Raw genomic sequence first — 12,738 nt, forward strand, 5'->3', positions numbered from 1 at the left:
GTTTCATTTTTGCCCTTGGCCGAATTTGCTTTAAATAATAGAGCTAGTTCTGCCACTTTGATGTCACCTTTTTTTTGTAACTTTGAGTTTCATCCTCGATTCTCTTCATGGCAGGTGGAGTCTTCTGCCTGCCCAGGTGTTGACACTGTGGTGGAGAGAATGCACCAGATCTGAGACCAAGTGGTGGATAAGCTGTCTCTCTCCCAGGAAAAGGCCCAGCGGTTTTCCAACCGGCATAGGACCATTGGTCCCCGGTTTAAGGTGGGTGATACGGTTTGGTTGTCATCAAAGAATATCTCTATGAAGGTGGCTTCTCCAAAGTTTAAACCTAGATTTATTGGACCTTACAAGATTTTGGAGATTCTTAATCCAGTCTCGTTTCGATTGGCTCTTCCTGTTACAGTCAAGATCCATAACGTGTTTCATAAGTCTCTGTTAAAGAGGTTTGTTGAGCCAGTAGTTCCTGTGGTGGCACCTCCTGACCCTGTATTGGTTGAAGGTAATGTGGAATATGAGGTTGAGAAGATACTGGACTCTCGTCTGGCTAGACGGAGACTCCAGTATTTGGTTAAATGGAAGGGTTATGGCCAGGAGGATAATTCTTGGGTCCCTGTATCTGATATTCATGTCGAAAGATTGGTTCGTGCTTTTCATCGGGCCCATCCTGATCGCCCTGGTGGCGTGGATGAGGGTTCGGTGACCCCTCCTCAAGGGGGAGGTACTGTTATGAGTTCATTTTCTCCTTCACCTCTGATGTCTGATGAAATCTCTCTGCTGGTGAAAGGAGGTAGTGAAATTGATCTGGATGGGAAGAACCTGTCATCTGAACAGGTGGAGTGTGATTGGACATCCGGAATTTCTGAGTGGATATAAGGCAGCCGACGCCCTGCTGGGTTGCTGGTGATCCTTTCTGCTCTGAGCTCTGGCATCCAGTTTAGTTCCTGACTACTAAAAGCTAAGTTTTTGCTCTGCTATTTTTCCATGAGATCTTGTCTGTTTACTTAGTGTTTGTGTTCAGCCTGCCCTGGTTGGGACGGGCTGAACTCTGTTTTTGTCTCTGATCAGTTGATCTCTTTGCTCTGTCTTCAGAATATACCTGAGTGCTGATATAGTGATTTTGAAGTCTAGTGACTTCAGGGCCTTTTCTATCAGACGTGTTGGACATTATTTTTGGCAGGGTTTTTTGCGTGATTGCAGCCAGCATCTTTTCTGTCCTTTCCTATCTAGTTAGTTGGGCCCCATCATTTGCTCAGCCTGTCTTTCTGTCTGTGTTTGTGTTTTCATCTGTTTTTCACTGACAATACTTGTTGGGGGCTGTCTATTGCTTTGGGGTCTGCTCTGGGGCAGTTTAGATTTCCCCTTTCTTTCTTGAGGCTTATTTAGCTCTCCGGCTGTGACGAGGGGTCTAGGGCACCGTAGGAGCCCCCCACGGCTACTCTTAGTTGTGGTGAATAGGATCAGGGGTCTGCAATCCGCTAGCTACCAACCTCTCCAGTTTTCTGGACTTAGCTTGTGTTTTTGTTTTTTCCTCCTCCGGTGACTCATTCATAACAAGAACCCTATTGTCAAGAGATTTCCTCAACATGGTCCTGATCTCCCACATCCCCAGACCCCACCAGCCGATCACCTTCAGAACTGGGGCAGCGTAAGCTGGAAGATGTCCATGTGGTGTGTGATGGTCCTTCACCTGCCCTCCTGTCACCCATTCCTGAAAGAAAGGCCGAAACCATCCCCTGCAGGAGAATACCCATGGAGGAGCCCTCTCTAACCAGAGGTTGGTGATGTTTGTTTTAATAAAGGTGTACACTAAAAACATCACCGGGCAGATCATACCAAACCCTCCTAGTCTCCTCGTGCGGTACGTGATTAGGTTAAGCCTGTTCCCCCATAACAGTTGGAAAAACAACCTATAGAGCCGTATTCTAAGAGGTTCTGGCAAGATGCAGACACTGCCCAGGTATATTAACAAGGGAAGCAGTAAAGTTTGGCCAAGGTGACTCTTTTCCTCAGGGTTAATGACCATCCCTTCCATTGGTTCACCTTCTGGGTGGTGATCTTACAGTAAGTCTGCCCTCCCAATTTTGATGGGGGTAGACCTTGGGCCGAAATTGATGCCTAGAATTTTTTGCTGAGGCCTGGGGCCCTGGAACGGTGTCCGGGAGATGAAAACTCAGATACAACCCTCCCAGCCAGAGACTCTCACACTTTTCCTGGTTGATCATGGACCTGCAAGCCTCCAAGTAGCACTCGACCTCAGACATGACCCAATCCGCCTCAACATGGCTGCAGCATTACAGTGTGTGGCAGACAATCCCTGCATGTTCATTTTCTCTCTAAAGAGCACCAAACATGCAGGGAGGGGACCCGAGCTCCCGCCACGCCACCCCGGAAATGCTCGGCGAGCTCCAAGCATCTCGAGCTGTGAGATGCTTGGGTGAGTACCGAGTAGTGGCGAGTATGCCCGCTCATCACTAGTGGTTATATTACTCTCTACAAGTACGCATTTATTGCCAGATATCTATAATTATACATATGTAGTGTACTCGCACTATGATTTAGACATATGGGTGCAATACTGATCAATAGCAAGTACCTGTTGGAGAATGGGAGATTTTCATATACGTAGTGCAGGTTGATAAATCAGATGTAGGGTCTAGTTGGCGAACTAGATTAAAAAGAGGAGGGAATTAATAAAACACACTTATAAGGGTTTGCGCTCTAGATAAAGTCCCTTAATGGGGTAAATTAATATAATAATTTATCCAAGTACATATAGAGAGCTGTGTAAATAAGCATATAATAATCACACTAAAAGTAACATAGATGCTGGAAGTTGGTGCTGAGTGTGTCCATGGTCTGTCAAAGTGAGAATGCTCAGAAAAAAGCCTGATACCTATAGCAAAATTAATTGGTTTGAGTCAAATTGATGTGGTAAAGTAGATACTTGGTACTTAGCTTAAATCAAGTCTGTAAGTTCTCCGAAGTTGGGGTGAGTCCTGGAGAGGTGTCCCGGCCGGTGACAAGCGCTCACTGTGCCAGAAGCTCAAGCTCGGGTACCCGCAATGAACGCTGACAGGACTTTTGTGATGTATTCGGGTCACATGACTCGCGCGGTCACATGGTGCCCAGAAGGCAGTTACGGAGTGCAATAGGAGCCAAAATTTGGTCTCACGTGGCCATCCAGGACATCTGTTCCAAGGGTTATTGGGGTGCGTGTAACTTTGGAGCAAGGCAGGACTTGCATTTAATGCATTGGCAAACACTATGGGAGACCCAGTTTCTTATAATGGGAACTGTGGCGATTGGTCAGCTGCTTCAACAATCCAATTCTCCACTGCCAGATATTCTTTAGCCTCAACACTGCAATTCACCAATGCAGATTCTTCAGCTTTAACGATGCAATTCTCCACTCCAGGTTCTTCAGGATCACCACTGCAGTTCAAAAATGCAGGTTCTTCAGGCTAAACACTGCAATTCACTGCATAGTCAAACTGTATTGGAGACACACTTTCTTCTAATAGGAACATTTTTGTCATGAGGCCCTCAAGAACATCTGTTGAAAGGGTTATTGGGGTGCGTATTGCTTTGGTGCAGGGCAGACCTTGCATGCAATGCATAGGCTAACAGTATGGCAGCCCCAAATGAATAATGTGAACTTGGTTTTCCTGTGGGCATCCAGTACATGGGTTCAAAGGCTTATTGGGATGCATGTGACTTTGTTGCAGGGCAGGCCTTGCATTCAATGCATAGGCTAACAGTATAGCAGTACCAAATGAAAAATAATAGAAATTTTGGTTTCATGTGGCCATCCAAAATGTCTGTTCCAAGGGTTATTGGTGTGTGTGTGTAACTTTGGGGCAAGGCAGGCCTTGCACTCAATGCATGGGCAAACTCTATGGGAGACACTCTTTCTTATAATGGGAACATTTTTTCAGGGAGTCTTCCTGTTCATCTCGTGAAAGGAGTATTGGGATGTGTCCTAGTTTTTGGCAGCCCAGCCACTCACTGCATAGGCAATAACAGTATAGGAGACACACTGTTTAATAGGCTCTTTAAGAATATTAATGCTGCCTGATGCCCCTATAAAAATAGGCTTTGTGACTTTAAGAGTCCCTCCTTCATAAATGAAACAAGATGTGTCTGCTTATGTGTCGCACACCACATGGCCAGCTAGGGTTGTTAAATGTTAGGCTAGTTTCACACTTGCGCCGTTTTGCACAGCGATTCGAGCACACATGAAACGCATACAAAAAACACTTGCAAACGCTTGTAAAAGCTGCGATTTATTGTCGAATCATCGTGCACATTACGACAAAAAAACCGCAGCGTTTATATGCGTTTTCAAGCGTTTTTCCATGCGTTTGCGTTTTTTATGCGCATGGGTTGTCCTAGGTGTCACATTTCACAGAAGGAAAATCCTTGAAAAATTCTTGCAACAGACTCCACCAATGGGACAGCAGTGGGCGTGTGTTATGGGAATTCTTTATATAGCCCCTGCTTACAGCCAAATTCTTCACATTTGCTTGCTTTTTCCTTTGTGAAACATGGATCTGCGCTGGAAGAGTTTTCACTTCAACTTGGATCTGGACATCAGGATGGCTCAGGCTTATGTAGTTGCTTGCCATCACAAAGGGAGAGAGAGAGGCAGCGAAGACAGCAGCGGCGGCGGCGTTTGTGGATACATCCGATTATTGAACTCCGGGAGAGCCGTGGAGCGTACCACACCCTCTACAGCGAGCTCCAGGCAAACCCAGAGAAATTTACTGTTTATACCCGGATGTCACAACAAAGCTTCATGGATTTGCTTGGTCGTGTCCAAGAAGCCATCCCGAGACAGGACACACAGCTCCGTCGTGCAATTCCTCTGGAGGAATGGCTCCTGATCACATTACAGTACGTATTGCAAAACCAATGCCTGCATATTTTTCTTTGTTCTGACATGTAGTATTCAAAAGCTGGCAGAAATATTGTTCTGCCATGTAGTAAACAAAAGGCTGCAGAAATATTTTTATGCCTTTTTTTGGTGTTTTAAAAAAACCATATACATAAATATTAATTTTTGTTCTTTCTCAGTTTCACAGATTCCTGGCTACTAGAGAGACCCTCTCTTCACTCCACTTCCAGTACCGGATTGGAATATCCACCTTGTTGGGAATTGTTGCGGACACCTGCCGGGCTTTGTGGAACATTCTCTGTCCTGAATTTATGCCCCTGCCCACTGCCGAAAAGTAAATGGAAATAGCAGAAAAATGCTGGACAGTCTGCAATTTCCCCAACTGTTTGGGAGCGGTTGATAGGAAACACATCCGGATAATCAAACCAAAAAGAACTGGATCTGAGTACTATAACTATAAAAAGTACTTCTCAACAGTACTCATGGCCATTGCAGATGCAGACTGTATGTTTGTAGCAGTGGCATTGGGGCATTTGGCCGCGGGAATGACTCCCAGGCTTTTAAGACTTGGACAAGGGCCGGAGGTTGTATGGCAACCATTTCAATTTCCCCATGCCACGGCCTCTTCCCAATACCGAAGGTCCACCACAGCCCTTTGTAATGGTTGGGTATGAGGCATTCTAGATGTGCCAAAACCTGCTTAAACCCTACTCCAGCCGGGACTTCGACCATACCAAAAGAATTTTTAATTACAGGCTGACCAGGGCCAGAAGAACTGTAGAGTGTGCCTTTGGTATACTTGTCTCCAGATGGCACATTCTCGGGACACAGCCATTAATCTGAAACTGGAAACAGTGGATGAGATGGTGAAGGCCTGTGTGGTTCTACATAATTTTGTGATGGCTAAAGAGGACCTGAACGTTGAACTCGATGATGCAGCTCCTAACCCATTGCCTGAATTCACTCAGCACCCTCTCAGGTCATCCATTGAAGTTGGCCAAATGAGGGACCAATTTGCGGCCTACTTCATCTCAGATGTAGGACGGGTGGATTGGCAAGATCAAATGGTGTAAAAATGTTTTCTTGTGTGTATGTTAATAAAAAACCTGTTTTGATACCTGTACCGAGTGCACTCTGTGTTTTTACACTCCAATGCAATAATCAACTGGCCAGGTGACCAGTGAATTCATGATGCTGTGTTTTGTGCATCATGAATTTACTAGTACTCCTGACCAGGTGACTATACATACACACATACAAGTTGTATGACCTTTATCATCTCTACAGTTTGTGTTCAATTTGCAGCGGTGGAGATAATGCAACTAATATTTGTGTCACCTGGCCTGATGTTACAAATATTGATTTGGGGATGCACTAGCACCTGTCACTCTTTTTGACACCTGACGATGTGACTATAAATATTATTTATATGATCACCACTGTGGCTTGAGTTTGAACGCATACTGGAGAGATAATAAAGGTTATACAACTTCTACAATACCCAGGCCTGGTGTCATGCTGAAGTGAGGACGCCCAAACTGACGCATCCTGACTTCAGAATGTTATCACACATGGGCAGGAGAATACACATGACTTAAACTGCAGCGTCGCTACAGTCTGCTTGAAATATATGCAGACCGAAGTGACGCTGCAGGGTAAAACTCATGTGTATTCACCTGCCCAGGTGTGACAGTTATGATACAAGGCCAGGGTATTGTACATATGACGTGTATTTTCCCCATCATCTCCTCAGTTTATTCAACACACACTGAATAGAGGATGTGGTTAATTACAAGGTATATCTAGAATCCCCTTGCCTTGTCTCACAAATAGTTAATTGATGATCGTAAAAACACACCATCCTCAATTAACTTTGATACCTGGCAAGGTAACAATAGATATGCCTTGCACTCAACACCATCCTCTATTCAGTATGTGCAATATTAGCAGACTGAAGAGACTAGTGCTGAAAATACAAGTCAAAGATTTATGTTTTTGACTACACATATCTCCAGGAATGACACAAAAAACATGTGTCAGTAATGGAGGTATGTGGTGGCAAAAACGCAAAGTGTATGGTGCAGTGTGTGTACGGCGCAGTGTGTGTAGGCAGTGAAAGACACATTAATGAAACCGTATTATGTGAAAGCAGAATTGCACATTTATTTTTAGAAAAAATTTTTTTTTTATTGCGAAGGACGTTTGGAGGAAGATTGGGATACTTTCGGGGTGTGTAGAGATGAGGAACGGGGAAGGGGCGACGAAAGTAGTGGGGGATGGGAGATCAGGGATGGAACTGGAGGCAGGGTGAGACACATTAGAAGGAGAGGGGGGAGGGACAAACAAAGTCTTTTGTTTTTTTGCTTCTTTGGGGCAGGAGTTTCCTGCCTGGACCGACTTCCCCCGTGTGACCACCTTACATTGCTCAACCGCCTTAAGCTGCTGGACCGTGGCATTGATGGGTAAAAGAGGGAATGTGGGTCACCCCTCTGATGCTCAGTGATGGCGGTGCTCCTAGAAGGAGAAGTGGTGGTGGTGCTCTTAGGAGGAGAAGTGGTGGCGGTGCTCATGGGAGGAGAAGTGGTTGCGGTGCTCCTAGGAGGAGAAGTGGTGGCAGTGCTCCTAGGAGGAGAAGTGGTGGAAGTGCTCCTAGGAGGAGAAGTGGTGGCGGTGCTCCTAAAATGATGAGGAGTGGTGGCGGTGCTCCTAGAATGATGAGGAGTGGTGACGTTGCTCCTAGAATGATGAGGAGTGGTGGCGGTGCTCCTAGAACGATGAGGAGTGGTGGCGGTGCTCTTAGAAGGAGGAAAAGTGGTGGCGGTGCTCCTGTATTGATGAGTGCTGGCGGTGCTCCTAGACGGAGAAGTTGTGGCGGTGCTCCGAACAGGAGAATAGGTGGCGGTGGTCCAAGCAGGTTCTGCGGTGGCGATGCTCCAAGATGGTTGACCGGTGGTGGTGCTCCAGACAGGAGCAGCGCTAGCCATGGTGGTGGCGGTGATGGAGTGTCCAGCAGCACACGGCATTGGTGTGGTGTAGTGGTGTCCGGCTTGGGTTGGAATGCAGGTGGCCGTGCAATGGTATGCAGCAGTAGTCGGTAGTGAGGTGTGGCGAGTCAGTGGTGGTACAGTTCGAAATGACACCACTGACTGTTGCACTTACCGATTCTGCTGCATAGCCTGCAAGTAAGCAGTGTTGCAGGCCTGCAACACACTCAGCTGTTGCTCAGGACTAAGGTGTTCCGCCATGCCCCGTTCAATTTTACTGAAAAAATGGTGCGCTGGTCAGTTGAGGTTGGCCTCCAGCAGGTCAAGGCGCTGGTCGACAGAGTGGAAGTGGTGTTCCATGTGGGTAAAACCACGTTCCATGAGTGAAAAACCGCTATCCACTCTGTCTGACAGCGCCTTGAGGCTGGCACGAAAGGCCTCGCTCAAGTGCATGAACTCAAGGCCCTCTGCCCCTGGCGGGAAGTGCCCGCATAACCAGTGGCAGAGACCTGGGACAGAGGAACACCTGACTGACCAGCTTCCTGGTCACCAGCTGTCTGTATTGCTGACCTGCAAGCTGTTTCCTGGCTGTCGGATGGCTGGGACGGGTCCGAGGTCGACCGATGTAGGACCGCTCCAGGGACAGGTTGCAGGGTGCTGCTCCAGGTGCTGTGGAAAAAAAAGGAAAACACTACTATCATGCATTTACAAGAAGCATCAGCTGTGGAATAGAAAAGCACAGATTAAAAAAAAAAAAAACGCTCTGGCAAGGACCGGACTTAGGAACGCCAACTCGCGATGATAGCGGTATTTTTTTCAGGTCCTTGCCACTGAACCATTGCGAACCTGTCCCTCCGCACAAACATCAGTGTTGAAGCGGTCCTTCATCGAGCGCCAACGTGTGCGGACTTTGTTCACTGTTGGAAAAACAAAAAAAAGTTATACAATGCACTGATGGCAACATCTGTATCATCATACACACCTGAGTGAAATTGGCAAACTTTCAATGAGGCATCGCTAAAGAATTCAATAGACAATGCAGTCACTGTTTATCCTGAGGACACTGTTGTGCTTCCTGCTAGAATATATCTAGCAGGAAACACAACAGTATCATCAGAAGCAAGAGTTAAAGCAGGATCAATGCAGTAGTACAATACACAATGCAGTCACTGTTGATCCTGAGGACACTGTTGTGTTTCCTGCTAGAATATATCTAGCAGGAAACACAACAGTATCATCAGGAGCAAGAGTGAAAGCAGGATCAAAACAGCAGTACAATACACAATGCAGTCACTGTTGATCCTGAGGACACTGTTGTGTTTCCTGCTAGAATATATCTAGCAGGAAACACAACAGTATCATCAGGAGCAAGAGTGAAAGCAGGATCAAAACAGCAGTATAATACACAATGCAGTCACTGTTGATCCTGAGGACACTGCTGTGTTTCCTGCTAGAATATATCTAGCAGGAAACACAACAGTATCATCAGGAACAAGAGTCACTGTGGCATCACAGAGCAGGGAAATACTTACTAAACGCCTTTTTGGAAGTTGGAGAGGCGCTGTCCCAGCCATCCATCATCGCTGCGGCCACCTCATTCCAGAGCTGCCGGGTCACCACAGTGTCCTTGTACTGCTGGTCATGGCTGTCCCACAATGGGACACGCTCCTGGACCAGACGGATCAGGGCTCGTTGTCCTGATAGACATCTTCGTCCCATTGTGCAACCTAGAAAAAAAAACATTATAATCTTGGAAATTTTATAGAAGGAAAAAGATAGAAAAATAGAAATAAAAGAAGCAAGACAGAAGAAAAAAAACAGGACAGAAAAAAAGGAAGAGAGACTATGCATTTTTTTTTAAAAAAGGGACATTGAAAGACTGTATACTTACAATCCGTCTCCTCGCCGTGACTTGGCTGCTCCCGCTGTTCGGCCTCACTTGCCGTGTCCGATGCTGATGTCTGTAAAGAAAAAAAATTATTGCACATTTCTAGAGGCAGCAGCTATACTTACCAAAGGCAGGAAGATAATCAACTCATACTCTGCTTGGGCCAGTTCTTGCTGGGATGGAGAGTATTCCGATCCAGAAGACATGCTGCAATTTAAACAAAAATAAACATTAGTACATAATAAATTTGAAAGGACAGGCAGACATTAGGTTTAATACTCACATTTTGGCTGCTGCAGAATGGATCCAAAGGGCTCTGCTTTGCAAGGCTGTCTGCTCTCTTCCAGGCTGTCTGTAGAGTAGTGGTCTGGCACTGCAGACACCTTTTTTTATCTACACTCCTCCCAAACAATGTTGCTTGTTTAGGTGGTGGTTTAAACAAGTGTCTAGACATTGTTTACTAAAATCGCGTGCGCGCTAAAAGCGCTGACGTGCGCACATCCAAGCGCACACCAGCGATCCAATAGACTGTAAACCTATTTTTTGGCGCATACCGTGCGCACACGTGCAATTTTTTAACAAGGTTGGGTGGAACAAAAAATGCAACATGTAGCGTCTTGCACGTCTGGGCGCACACCTGGAAAATGTGCAGCGCGCGATAACGATGATGAACGCGTGCAAGAGCTAGACCATGCGCCCGCCATGTTAAATATAGGGGACCATTGCACGCGTGCCCGATAGCGCCCGATGCGCTGCGCGATAAAACACTAGTGTGAAACCAGCCTTACAAAGACATTTCCCAGTCAATGCATTTGTATTGGTTGAAAACAATGCTAAAGTTGAAAAATAGCATCAAAAACGAGTGGTGGAGGTACATTTTTTTTTTGGGGGGGGGTTATTTCTTTTGACTTACATACAAATTATTACCCTGGAAAGGATGTTCCTTGACATGTTTTCCTGTAAAATCCATTTTGGTTTCGTTTTTGTATGTTTTAGTGTTCGCCTGTAAAAGTGGCATCACACTCTGACAACATTAGTCTCAGCAGTGACCTAGGAGTCAGAAATTCGTCCAGTTGTCTTCCCCACGATGATGCCGCATCATTTGAGCAGTGGTTCCCATCGATTTCAGATGTTTTCAGACCATAAAAGGACCCCTGGGGGTTCGCGGCAAAAATGGTCGGGTTTCCCATACATAGACATACATTGGGCTCGTTTTTATGGTCGAGTACCCGAGTATTCCAATTTGTTCGACCTGAGCAATTAGCACCCAAGCATTTTAGTGCTCGCTCATCACTATTAATAAACTTCTTGAATGTGGTTTTGAACACCTTGGACGGTGCAGTTTTTAGAATGGTGTCACTTTTGCGTACTTTATGTCATATAGGCCCATCAAAGTCACTTCAAATATGAGGTGTTCCCTAAAGAAATGGTTTTGCAATTTTTTTTGTAAAAATGACAAATCGCTGGTCAACTTTTAACCTTTATAACTTCCTAACAAAATAAAAAATTATGTTTCAGAAATCGTGCTGACGTAAAGTAGACATGAGGCAAATGTAATGTATTAACTATTTTGTGTGACATGACTTTCTGACTTAAGGGCATCAAAATTACATTTTGAAAATTGCTGTATTTTCAAAATTGTTGTCTAATTTCTGATTTTTTTCACAAATAAACGTAAGTCATATTAAATAAATGTTACCACTGTCATGAAGTACAATATGTCATGAAAAAACTTTCTCAGAATCACCGGGATCCATTGAAGCGTCCAGAGTTATGACCTCATAAAGTGACAATGGTCAGAATTGAAAAAATTGGCCTGGTCAGGAAGGTGAAAACAGGCTTCGGGGTTAAATACACTCTAGGGCCACATGAAAGACACTATAGGATACAACTTTACAATATTTAGGGGGCGAACAATAATCTAAGCTCTCCCTCCTATAACAACTCTCCCTGAGCTGCCTCCAGAGTACGGTGTGCCGAGCATCGAGTCACTGGGTCTTCTATAAACCCGATAACGTGACGCGGCCGGACAGTCACAGTAATGTCAGTAGCCAACATGACTACAGCCTTACCGTATATGGCGGGCAATCCCAGCATGTTTATTGGCTGGGAACTCGAGCATGGCGCTCCATCACCTGCGATAATCGAGTAACTAGCTTGTCCGAGCTCCTTATGTCTGATCAAGTAGTGGAGAGCGGCTCACTCATCACTAGTATCTACATCAGTGGTCACAAACCTTTCTGACCTTGAGAGCCACATTCAGCTTAGAGAGAGGGGTGTGAGCCACATCCAGCTTCCATCTCCTTCAAAGTAGTGTCAACCAAAGCCCCCATTACAGGTTAATGATAACCAAAGCTTTTTTCCACAGAAATCACTCCAAAGCAGTACACTGAGCTCCAGGGGTTCCCACAACACCCCCATTCAGTATTCTCCCATCCAGGACTCCCAACACACTGTCACATCCAGCTTTGAGCACCTCCTCTAACAGGTAGCACCATCCTCCAGCGCACCATACCTAAAACATCTCTAAACCCCTAAGACCAGCAAATGTCCATCCACATCTGCACTTCTGTGCAGGGCTACTCACAAAATTCACCATTTTGAGATGTGCTCTTCATACCTGTTTGCTAGACCTGGAGCTAATGCACCAAGCTGGCAGTCAGTCGCGAGCCACAATTCATGGGACCGCGAGCTACAGGTTGGGGAGCCCTTATCTACATTATTGTGCTGGAGCGGAGCTAGGAGAGAAATAATCACATTTTGTGGTAACTTCTTTGGGCTTCTGTCCTCTCATCCTGCAGTTGTCTAAATGGATCTTATGTGGACTTGGGAACCAGCGAAGCCGCATTCTGTCCACAGCTGTTACGTCACTGTTCACACCACACAGAGACCCCAAAAGAGTCTCAGTGCTGAAGGGGTTAATGTCCACCCCCGCCCAGTAATGGGGAATTTCCAGCACCTACCTCCACATA

At 45.8% G+C, this 12,738-nt stretch overlaps 1 protein-coding gene across 1 annotated transcript in view; it reads right to left on the reverse strand.

Annotated features, from left to right (window-relative positions):
• Nucleotides 1–2,664, reverse strand: part of LOC141094136 (uncharacterized) — a 44,659-nt gene extending 41,995 nt beyond the window's left edge. Inside the window, exon 1 of the mRNA XM_073579873.1 lies at nt 2,594–2,664. The gene's annotated coding sequence lies outside the window, so the exon portion shown is untranslated. The remainder of the gene's footprint in view (nt 1–2,593) is intronic.
• Nucleotides 2,665–12,738: the final 10,074 nt, after the last annotated feature.

The sequence above is a fragment of the Dendrobates tinctorius genome, unplaced genomic scaffold, assembly GCF_039654945.1.
Source record: "Dendrobates tinctorius isolate UK_male_01 unplaced genomic scaffold, ASM3965494v1 ptg000063l, whole genome shotgun sequence".
Classification (NCBI taxonomy): domain Eukaryota; kingdom Metazoa; phylum Chordata; class Amphibia; order Anura; family Dendrobatidae; genus Dendrobates; species Dendrobates tinctorius.